This window comes from Perognathus longimembris, chromosome 2, assembly GCF_023159225.1.
Source record: "Perognathus longimembris pacificus isolate PPM17 chromosome 2, ASM2315922v1, whole genome shotgun sequence".
NCBI classification, from domain to species: Eukaryota; Metazoa; Chordata; class Mammalia; order Rodentia; family Heteromyidae; genus Perognathus; species Perognathus longimembris.
The window spans coordinates 75,671,599-75,684,009 of record NC_063162.1 but is presented as its reverse complement, the minus strand read 5'-3'; positions in this window follow the sequence as shown (position 1 = coordinate 75,684,009).

The following is a 12,411-nucleotide window of genomic DNA, read 5'->3' as shown; positions in this document are numbered from 1 at the left end:
GCTCCCTTGTCACCAGGAAACAGCTCACTCTGGGAGCACCGAGAAACAGAGAAAAGGTGGTCTCTAGCCCTGACCCCAGAGCATGGAAGGAGGGAAGCAGTTTGTGTTGGAGAGAGAGGAGGAAGTGCACTCTTCCTGCTTCCTGCCCTGGGAAGGCCGACACATCCTGTTCTGAGAAAGCATATGTAGTGGGAGTAAAATCCCACAGAATGCCCTTAAGTTCTGCTTCCAAGTGCTGGGCTCTCAAGTTACCTGGAATTCTAACCATCACAGCTTGTGTATGAGCCCAGGTCCTGGCCAGGCACAATTTTTATCTCTCTAGGTGTGCGGGCTTCCTAGTGCCCCTCTCCCCTCTTGCCCTTTGGTCTGCACCTGGGGAAGGCCAGGTGCTCTAGACCCCAGGTTCAGAACAGATGTGTGACTCTTTCTACTGTACATTCAGCCATGTTGGATACAATGTATTTGAAGAAAAAAGTGCACCTGAACTGAACGTGTTCATATTTTTTTCTTATCACTATCCCCTGAACAACCGAGTCTAATGATGATTCTGTTAGGTCCTCTCCCTGAGGGCTCCATGCAGGTGCCCCCACCTCATTAATTCTCCACCCAGTTACCTGGGTAACCAGCAGACCTGGAGGCAGTTACCTCCCCTTTCCCTGAGGTCACCTCCTAATCCACCTGGCCACACCCCTTACCCCTGCCCTAAATAAAGCAGGGCTGGGTGGGGGTCGCTCTCTCTCTCTCTCTCTCCCTTCTCTCCGGCCATGGATCATCTTTGCCACAGGCCAGCAGTTCGGTAATAAACGTTCTCTCCTGCCTGAATACCACGTGGCGTTCTCCTTTACCGGCTACCTACTTTAAAAACCTAACAGATTCCATAGCATTTAGATTGTACTTGGTATTACAAATAATCTACAGATGATTTAAAGCCTATAGGAGATTGCCTGGGTTGGGTATGCATGTTGTACTGTGTGTGGTAAGGTTCCTGAGATGGTGCCTTTTGGTATCTGGGTTTGGTATAGATGCTGCGCTGTGTTCAGTAGCTACCTGTGGCTCTTGGTACACACACAGGCCCTGATGTCAGTCTCCTTGAAGCACAATGGCTGTATCTGCTTTTGTAACTGTGTTAGGGAAGAAGAAGCTGGGGCACAGAGTAATTAAGTCAACACAGCCAGCATCACAAACCTTTCATTGTGGGATCAGGCTAGACCAAGTCTGTGCTCTCTAGTACCCTGCCATGGTGCCTGTCTGTGGGATGGGCCGCCCATGTTTGCAGAGCTCCACTGCCCATCTGTGAGATGGGCCACCTTCGTGTGCAGATCTCCAATGCCCTGCTGTGTTGCCCATCTGTGGGATGGGCCACCTGTGTTTGCAGGGCTGTGGCAATACACTCTTCCTTCCCTGGGGCCTCCAGCCCTCCCCAGATTCCAGAGCCCACTAAGGCACTAACTAACTGCCCTCAGGCAGTGCTTAATTGAACATTGTTTGTGAAGGGAGAATTAGAATTTCACTCCAAAGCCTTTCCTCTCTTTTCTGCCTAAATTCAGGTGAGGGGTTAACAGCCATGCTGCAGTGAGACTTGGACTGCAGATCTTACAACAGTGTGAAAGGTCCCTACCATGCTAGGAACTATGGGAAGCTCAGGGACTACAGCAAGTTCTAGACTTTTCTTCCCTTAAGAATGGTAGTGCTGCCATGCACCAAGATCAACTCAAAATGGATCAAGGGCCTCAATATCAGACCTGAATCCTTGAAACTACTGGAAGACAGAATAGGAAAGACGCTAGAACTTATAGGCACAGGAAGGAACTTCCTGAATAGAGTCCCAGGGGCACAACAAATAGGGGAAAGACTCTACAAATGGGACTACTACAAATTAAAAAGTTTCTGCACAGCTAAGGACATAGCCACCAAAATAGAAAGACAGCCAACGATATGGGAAAGGATATTTACCAGCACAGCAACAGACAAAGGCCTGATATCGGTCATCTACAGAGAACTCAAAAAACTAAGCCCCTCCAAGCCCAATAAACCTATTAGGAAATGGGCAAAAGAGCTAAAGAGAGACTTTACAAGAGAAGATATAAAAATGGCAAAGAAACACATGAGGAAATGCTCAACATCTCTGCTAGTAAAGGAAATGCAAATAAAAACAACCCTGAGATACCACCTCACCCCAGTTAGAATGGCCTATACTCTGAACTCAGGAAACAACAAATGCTGGAGGGGCTTTGGGGAAAGAGGAACCCTTCTCCATTGTTGGTGGGAGTGCAAATTAGTACAACCACTTTGGAGAACAGTATGGAGGTTTCTCAAAAAGCTCAATATAGACCTACCCTATGACCCAGCCATACCACTCCTAGGCATCTATCCTAAACAGCAAGTCCCAAGATATCAAAAAAGCATTTGTACTTCCATGTTTATCGCGGCACAATTCACAATAGCCAAAATATGGAAACAACCCAGATGCCCCTCCACAGACAAATGGATCCAAAAAATATGGTACTTATACACAATGGAATACTACATAGCGATTAGGAATGGTGAAATATTGTTATTCGCAGGGAAATGGTCAGAACTCGAACAAATAATGTTGAATGAGACAAGCCTAGAACACAGAAAACAAAGGGGCATGATATCATTTCCCTGATATATGACTGTTAACAAAGGGAGACGGAGAGACAGTAGAGACCAAGTCTGTGAATACTGTATATGTTCTTGATACATTGTATATTGCATATATGTCTACCTGACCTAAACAAGGAATAGAAAAACAGGTCGTAAGATATCACAAGAAATGTACACACTGCCCTACTATGTAACTGCAGCCTTTTTGCACAACACCTTGTAAAAAAATTTATGTTCAATTAATAAAAAAAAAAAGAATGGTAGTGCTGAATGGATCAGGAAAATGTGGTACATATACACAATGGAATTTATGCCTCTATCAGAAAGAATGACATTGCCCCGTTCATTAGGAAATGGAAGAACTTGGAAAAAATTATACTAAGTGAAGTGAGCCAGACCCAAAGAAACATGGACTCTATGGTTTCCCTCATAGGGAATAATTAGCACAGGTTCAGGCTAGTCACAGCAGAGGATCACAAGAGCCCAATAGCTATGCCCTTATGAACACATAAGATGATGCTAAGTGAAATGAACTCCATGTTATGGAAGCGAGTGTTATATCACTGTTGTAATTACTTTCAATATGCCATGTGAAATCGTAAAAAAAAAAAAAAAAGAATGGTAGTGCTGAAGCCATTGATGGAGCCATAATAGGAGGGATTTGCTTGCGGAACTGCAGCTCCTGTACAATCAGCTAATGCTCTCTTCCCAGGTATAAGGACTATCGACAAAGGAGAGTCAAATTGCCCTTCATTCCCCAGCTCCTTAGGAAGAAGGGGAAATGGGGTTTTGAGTATGGCATAAATATCATCACACACATCTCCAAATACAGACTGCAGTGTCTTATGTGTGCAACCTTGGCTGAGTGACTGCAGTTCTCAGGAGAGGCAGGTGGGGGGACAGCCACCTGTGTGGGGAGTGGGTAAATAGAATTTGTCAGTCAGATTCCTCTTCATTTACAGTGGCATTAGAGCCTGATAAGTCCATGGCAAGTGAAAATGACCTAAGTCAAAAACCCATGACTAACCGGGCACAAAGGCTCCAGCCTGTAATCCTAGCTACTTGGGAGGCAGAGATCAGGTAAGGTGAGAGGTCAGCCTGGGCCAAAAGAAGCTTTAGAGTCTCCATCTCAAACAATGGCTGGACGCCTTGGTGCATGCCTACCATCTCAGCTCTAGGGGAAGCACAAAGGCTGGACACAGTGGCTTGTGGCTGTCATCCCCAGAAACTCAGAAAGCACAAGTGAGAGAGAGAGGATCATTGGTCAGCTGGTCTGGGCATAAAGCAAGATTCAACCTGGAAGATAACCAGTGCAAAAAGGAACTATCAGTACGGCTGGAGGGGTAGCTGCTTGCAAGCCCAAAGCACTGGAGTTTAATCCCCAGTACTGCCAAAATACAAACAAAAGCATGCACACAGCATAGCTTAGCAACGTGGTGCATTATCACAGCTTCTGTTGTCTCCTCCTGTGACCACGCGCCCTTGATGGCTGGGCTCAGATAGCTACGCAGTGTTGCAAGGAAACTTGAGAATCCTGCAAATGCTTAGCCTGGGAGTAGAGCCAAACTCAAATCTGATGGATGGCTTCCACTGGATGCTTGCTATTTCCTCACTGCAAAGTTACAAGGTCCTAGGCTGAGGTATCTTAGATTGAATACTTAACTTGCTGCTTGGCACTGAGGATTTCATGGGTTACTCTAAGCCCAGTGGTTGAATCAGTGCCTGGCCAGTTCACACCCACCAAACCTGGCAGCTGCTGTGAACAAGTGGATGGAAGAGGCTCGGGCTAAGAGATCCTCCCTGCCTCCTCCTCCAGCCCCAGCCCTCTCCCCAACCCTAATGGCTTGGCCCAGAGATGACACTGGCTTTTTACAGATGTTTATAAAAATCTAGCAATCATTGGCAAACTAATACACAAGAGGGAAGTTTGCGAGGGACTACAGAGAGTTCAATTTCCTTCATTTTAGAAATGGGAACTAAGCCTGGGGAGGGGAAGGGCTTGCTTAGGAGTGCCTGTTGGAGCTGGGCTATCGCTCTGGGCGGGAGGCTGCCTCGCTTGTTTAGAGTCCCAGCCCTGTGTGGCTGTGCCAGAGCACAGGGTAGAGGTCTCTCGATGCATAGGCTGCTTCTGGAAAAAGGCCCTTTGGACTTGGGGCATCCAACGTGGCATTGGAGGGTTTTGAGGGACAGAGCCACCAGCTTGACAATTAGTGATCCCAGCCCAGCTAGACTTGGTGGTACATGTCCATCATCCCAGCTACACAGAAGGCACAGGCAGGAGGATCTCTACCTGAGGTCAGCCCACAAAAAAGCTTGGGAGCCTATTTGGAAAAGAAACTAAAACAGCAAGAGTGAGTGGCAGAGGACCTGTCTAGCAAGCATAAGATTCTGAAATCAACCCTTGATATCACACATGCCCGTATACATACACTCAAGTCCACACACATACACACACAAACAAAACCTGAGCTGTATGTGATTAACCATACTAATTCCAGGGAATTAAACTCCTTGCAGTGCTTTCTGTCCCAAAGATTGATGTCTGAGCCCGTAGGCAGTCACATTTACAGATCATCAAGACCTCAGTGACATCACAGGATTGAGAGAACTTTTCTGAGAGTTCCCAGGGAGGGGAATACTCACCTTTTCGCTGGATAGAGTTAGACATGGAGTCAGAACCAGCCCTATAAGCCTCCCAACCAGGCACACACAGGCCAGGAGACAGCCCTTCCCCATCCCTTACTGCCCTGCCTGGTGACTGCCTCACGCTTCCTGTGGTGACCCTGGGCTGTTCATCCTGCCATAGTCTGGGGGAAGCTGGGCCCTGCTCTGGGGATCTGAGGGAAGCTGGGCCCTGCTCTGGGAGTCTTGGAGGAAGTTGGGCCCTGATCTGGGGGTCTGGGGGAAGGTAGGCCCTACTCTGGGGGTCTGAGGGGAAGGTAGGTCCTGCTCTGGGGGTGTGAGGGGAAGGTAGGCCCTGCTCTGGGGGTGTGAGGGGAAGGTAGGTCCTGCTCTGGGGGGCTGGGGGAAGCAGGACCCGGCTCTGGGGACCTGGGGGGAAGGTAGGGCCTGCTCTAGGGGTCTGAGAGAAAGTTAGGCCCTGCTCTGGGGGTCTGAGGGGAAGGTAGGAAGGTAGGCCCTGCTCTGGGGGTCTGGGGGAAGGTAGGCCCTGCTCTGGGGGTCTGGGGGAAGCTAGGCTCTGCTCTGGGGGTCTGATGGAAGGTAGTCCCTGCTCTGGGGGTCTAAATGGAAGGGAAGCCATGCTCTGGGGGTCTGAGGGAAGCTGGGCCCTGATCTGGGGGTCTGAGGGGAAGGGAAGCCCTGATTTGAGGTGAGTTGCCTGGCTGCTGCTGATCTGCCCCTTCTCCTAGACTCTAGGCAGACCCCAGCTGTGGCTCCAGTCTCTTGTGGGCTTTGCCAGCTCTTCCCCTGAAGCAAGTCTGTCCTGTCTCAGAGAACCTATGCACTTCAGACTCATCTGCTTCCTCTCCATAGGGGAGCACCTGGCCAGCTCTGCCTAAGGGATCCCCACTCCTTCCCTCCATGATAACTTAAGCTTCCATGACAACCCTCTCCACATGCACCATCTGGAACCTGTCTTCTGATCTCCATCCCTGGGATATGGGACATGGCCTGGAAGGCCGGGTTAGAACTCAGAGAGCATCACTTACTTATCCATACCTGGCTGCTGAGGGCCTGCCCTGTGCTGAGGCCCTTCCCTGTGCAGGGGCCATTCCTGTGCTGAGGCCTGCCCTGTGCAGAGGCCTGGGCTGTGTGCTGAGACCTGCCTTTTTCTGGGGCCTGCCTTGTTCTGGGGCCTGCCCTGTGCAGGGCTGTGTCCTGTTCTTAGGTCTGTCCTGTGCTGAGGCCTGGGCTCTGTGTTGGGGCCTGTCCTGTGCTAGGGCCTGCTTTGTTTTGGGGCCTGGGCTCTGTGCTTAGGCCTGTCCTGTGCTGGGGCCTCTCCTGTGCTTAGGCCTGGGCTCTGTGCTGGAGCCTGACCTAAGCTGAGCCATCTAGCCAGGAACAGGAAAGATGGGATCACTGTCCTGGTAGACCTGAGGCTTAGCAGGGATGTAGGTAGTAAACAAGATGACTGAGTCAGATGCATGGTGAGTCATGCAGGTGGAGGTGCCATGGGTGAAAGGAAGCAGGGTGGGCAGTTTGAGCAGGAAGGCCCCTTAGGGAATGTCCTTGAGTGGAGAACTTGAAGGCAAGGCAGGGCCATTTAGTGATGGATGGAGCCTTGTTCTTGCACTTCCTTCATCTTGTCTTCAGGGACACTGCTCAGAGGCAGTGCTCCTGGCACTACGAAAGCACAGCACAGAGCGCTGTGGCCCATGGTACCCACAAGTGACCCAGGAGCCCTGAGGGCCCTGAGGGCAGGAGTGACAGGATTCGGCTCATCAAGGCCCGCTGCAGGGACTCTGCTCCTCTGAAGGCATCTGTCTGTGGCCTCTCTGCCCTAGCCTCCGTGCCACCCTCCTCCCCTTTGACTATACAGTGAGGATGTAGCTTTATTTTGGCATTATGGTGGTTTGAACTTGGGGCCTGTGCCTACCCCTGCCTGCTCCCCAGCTACTTTATACAGGAGCCCAATCTACTTCCTTTGGGCTTCCTGTCACTGCTGGAATTGCCATCATGTGCCACCACACCCAACTCCCCTCCACAGCGACAGTGTCTTGTAGATATTTCTGCCTAGGCTGGCTTAGAACTGTCACCCTCCCAACCTCAGATTCATGTATTTCTTGGAAGAAAGGCACACACCATGTGTTCAGCAGGGGTTTGGCAATGGGTCTTTGGAATTTTCCTGCCCTGACTGGCCCCAAATCACAACCTCTTATCCTCGGCCTCCCAGGTTGCTAGGAGCACAAGCACGAGCCACTGGCACCTGGCTTCCATGGGGAGGCTAATGCTTTGTTGCCAGAGGCAAGAAGCAGTGGGTTCAAGAGGAAGGAGGAGTGGGCAGGAGGCTGCTGGGGCGGGCCCTGGCTCTGGAAGCCCCACACGCAGCCCTGGAAGAGCAATGCAGGATCAGACTCCCTCAGTCCCAGCCCAGCTCAAAGGCTTTGCAAAGAAGGCCCCCAGTAATTAAAAAGCGACGCCCCTCCTCCTGCCTCCAGGGAGGGGTACTCATCCGCAACTAAATTAAAACTAAATCCAGCAATTTGCCTGCTGAGGGCTGTGGAAGCTTCCAGGTTCTTGCAGAGGAGGTGGCATGATTAATGCTCCGTTCCACTCCCTCATCCTGCCTGGCACCTCTGACCGTGGACTCTGCTGTGCTTACACTGTGCCTGGAGCGCTGACCCTGAGCATTGTGCCTGGAGAGCTGACCCTGAGCACTGTCCTGGAGCATTGATTCTAGCACCCTCCTGGAGCACTGACTCTGAGCACGCTCCTGGAGCACTACCCCTGAGCACTGTCCAGAGCAGTCTCTGCAAAGCAGACCAAGGAAGTGCAGGAAGAAGGAGGCTCTGTCCACCACCAACTGGCCACTTGGGTGGGGAGCTGATTCCAGGGACCATGCAATGGTTTTCTGGTTCTTCAGTGGACTCAGGTCAACCTTTTACCTCTTGAGGCCTCAGTTTACCAACAGGAAACAGGAAGAAACCTTGGGTCACTGCAGACAGGAACTGGCAGGGCTTGCTACCAAAGAGGACCCTCCCACTCCTCCATCACCTCCTCCACTGTGCACTCACACTCCTCCCTTACCTCCTCCACTATGGACTCACAATCCTCCTTCACCTCCTCCACTGTGCACATACACTCCTTCCTCACCTCCTCCACTGTGCACTCTCACTCCTCCCTCACCTCCTCCACTGTGCACACACACTCCTCCTCCTTCACCTTCTCCACTGTGCACACACACTCCTTCCTCACCTCCTCCACTGTGCACTCACACTACTCCCCCCTCTCCTCCTCCACTGTGCAATCACACTCCTCCTCCCTCACCTCCTCCACTGTGCAATCACACTCCTCCTTCTTCACCTCCTCCACTGTGCACTTAAACTCCTCCTCCTTCACCTCCTCCACTGTGCACTCAAACTCCTCCTCCCTCACCTCCTCCACTGTGCACTCACACTCCTTCCTCCTCTCCTCCTCCACTGTGCACTCACACTCCTCCCTCCTCTCCTCCTCCACTGTGCAATCACATTCCTCCTCCCTCACCTCCTCCACTGTGCACTCAAACTCCTCTTCCCTCACCTCCTCCACTGTGCACTCACACTCCTCCCTCACCTCCTCCACTGTGCACACATAGTCCTCCTCCCTCACCTCCTCCACTGTGCACTCACACTCCTCCTCCCTCCATCATACGCTCCTTCAGACCCCACCCAGAGGTCCTGGACCTCCCTTATGCACCATCCCATGGTCTCAGGCCTCCACTCAGACCCCACCCCATGTTCTTTGGCTCAAAAGCATCAGCTTTAGGGACTCAGAATCTCACCTCCTGAGGCTCATGTTCACAGATCCAGAGTTCACATTGTGACAGCATCCCAGGAAGCTTCCAGGCCTAGCCCACCATGGACTGGGGCTGAGAGACCAGAAGTGCTGGCTGCAGACCTGTCCGTTTGGGGCTTCCTGCAGGCTGGAAGACCTCAGGAGTCTGGATGCTGGCTAGGGGAACCCTGGAACCTCTAGGTGATGGGCTTCTGAACAGTAGTGTTTGAGCCTCTGCTCCTTGGCTGGCACTGCCCTCTGGTGGTCATGGGGATCCACTACTACTTGATGCCCGGCACTGCTCCCTCGTGGCCTCAGGGAGCTACTGCTGCTCAGTGCCTGGAATTTGCCATTGGTGGCCAAGGAAAGCCACTGCTGCTCAACGCTCAGCACTGCCCTCTAGTCGTTACAGGGAGTCTCTGATGTTCCATCCCTGTCACTGCCCTCTGGTTGCCATGGGGAGACACTGGTCCCTCCCAAGGGCCCATCTACAGCAGGGCCAACCTAGGGCTGAAAATCTTTTGCTGACAGTGAAAGGAGCATTAGGTTATTATTGTCCCCAACACAAGGCTCCGAGCCCTCAGAAGTGTAAGGAAACCATTTTGGAAAACACTGGTGGAATGTCAGGGTGACAAGTGATGGCTGCTCTTTCTCTGAACCAGGGTGCAGTAAAATCCCCAGGACCCACCAGCAGGAGGATGGTGAGGGAGGCGGAACCTGCCCGGGGCGGTGGGGGGGGGGGGCGGACCTATATGTGGCGTAGCGGAGTGACACTGGGTAGGCAAGGAAGCATCCACCAGATCTGGCTGCCCCTGGGGTGCTGAGAGGGGCTGTAGGATGAGACTTCCCTTCCCCACATTTTGGATTGATTTTCCAGTTGAAGCTTATTTATTTCCAACACATTCATGACTCTCAAGTTAAATGATGGGGAAAGTAACACAAAGATAGAACCTCAGGTCAAGACGAAGAACTTTGTCTGGCCTCAAGCTGGGCCAGTCAGGTAGGCAGGAGTGTGTCCTTACATGAGAACATGAAAGTAAATCCTCCAACCCTGCTTCCTCCTTCCACTCCCCTTTAATAACCAGTAGTGACCAAGCCAGGAAAGACAAGGGCCAGAAAGCCTCAGATTTTTATCAGGGAGCTTATGCCACAGGGGCTCCTTGATACCCCTTTCCTGGCTCTGGGTGGTTAAGCTAGGCTTTCTGAGTGAACAAGTAATGCCAGGACCACACAATCACAACCTGCCCAACTGAATGGAGGCCCTGTTTCAATTTGTTCTGCTGTTACTGCTGCTGGATGTCTGACCTTGACTGGCTATCCTTCTCCCTTCTCCTTGCTGAGCCTCAGCCTCCCTTTAGGAACTTCTCCAGCATCCTCTGTATGCAGCTCTTACTGCTGGGTGCAGTCCTGTCCCCTCCTCAGGTGGACTGCAGCCTCTCAGCCAGATGATTCAGGGGATGTCTTCCTGGTTTAACTTTTTAATGTTTTGCTTTCAGCCTTGTTGCCTGCGTAGAAGGCATAGTAGGTGAGCAGGTAATGTCTTCTGCCCTCCATCCTAGCTGGGCCCTGCCATGCTTGTCACACCTTCTTCCAGGGCCAGACCATACCTACATTTTCCTCTCTAGCCTCTCATTAATCTTACCCACTGCCCCCATCTTTAAAAATGGCAGCCTGTTCAAGGCCAAGAACTCCCCTGTGGCACATGTGAGGGTCAATGACAAAGTAACCCTGTTTTCCAGGTCAGACCACCCCTGTGTATGCAGACCCCAATAAAACATGAGTACTTGGGCCCTTCTGCATGGCTTCCTTCTTGAACCTCAAGTCTCTGCAGACAAAACCAGAGCCTTACGTGGTGTTGGATTTCTGGCTGGAGCTGTTTTGCTTGGTAAATTGTCATGAATGTAAGGATGCAGCAAGGTCTCCTGTGTGGGCTGGCCTATGAGTTCCTGGAAGGTGGCATTTCTGGTGTAGGTGCTGCTGTCATGAGGAAAGGAGAGAATTAAAGGGGCAGAGATGCACAGAGAAACAGGCAGAGCAAGAGCAGAAACCAAGGACACACCACAGCTCAGGGATGCCTCACTCTTGTGGTTGGCTGGAAGCAGGAACTAAGCCCCTAGGGGAGGAAACCAGACCAGGAGATGCTACAATTTCAAGACCAGGGTCAGCAAGTTTACCCTTGGAAATAGTTGTCCTTAGCTGGGTTCAGCTTGCTGTGCCTTAGTCCTGTTCATCAGTTCACTTGTTCAATCTTTCCTTTTTGTACAGGAAAGAACTTATGTAGAGCCTCTGAAAATGATGGGAAGCCTTGAGTTTGAACAGGTGTGTCACAACCCCCCCTCTCCCCCTCCACAGAAAAACTGGGGAAACCAGATTGTAAAGACATGCCAGGGGCTGGTACTGTCACTGGATTTGGGTCATTGGATCTGGGGGACCAGAAAGAATTCCAGGGAGGACACAGAGGAGAGGTAAGCAGAGACAAGTTATTAATGTAAAGCAAAGCGAAGGCAAAGCCAAGTGGCACTCACCACACAAGGGAATGGACAGGTTCAAGAAGGAAGCCATGCAGAAGGGCCCAAGTACTCGGGTTTTATTGGGGTCTGCATACACAGGGGTGGTCTGTCCTGGAAATCAGGGTTACTTTGTCATCGACCCTCACATGTGCCACAGGGGAGTTCTTGGCCTTGAACAGGCTGCCATTTTTAAAGATGGGGGCAGTGGGTAAGCACACTCTGAGCACTCATAGTCTTGTTAATGTCTGCAGTGTGGGACAATCCCATATCAGGCCACAATCCCAGCTAATGAGCTTGCCAACTCCCTGCCTAACTCCTGATCGGCACCATTGCTCTGAAAGATGCTGCCACTGAGGATTCTGGGCTAAGGTTGCTCCTGCAGCTACTTCAGAATCTACAATGATGTCAAGTGAGGTTTTATATAAAAATGTGTGACAAGCTAGGCACTGCTAACTTACACCTGTAATCCTAGCTATTCAGGAGGCTGAGATCTGGCGGTCAAGATTGGAAGCCATCCAAGGCAGGAAAGTTCATGAGACTTTTATCTCCAATTAACGACCCCCCCCAAACCCCCCTCAAACCCCAAAGTGGCACTGTGGCGCAAGTGGTAGGATGCTAACCTTGAACAAAGGAAACTAAGGGACAGCATCCAGGTACTGACTCCCCCCCTCCCCAAAAGGGTCTTCACACTTATCTCACAGCATAGAGGTAGTCCTACCACCTCATGTCATGGTCATGCTCACTGCAGACCCACTGTGAGACAGGGTCTCCTGTTCCCACATCATCTCTATGTCGATGCCGACACACCCGTGAGTGCAAGGCCTGAGAGGATGGCACC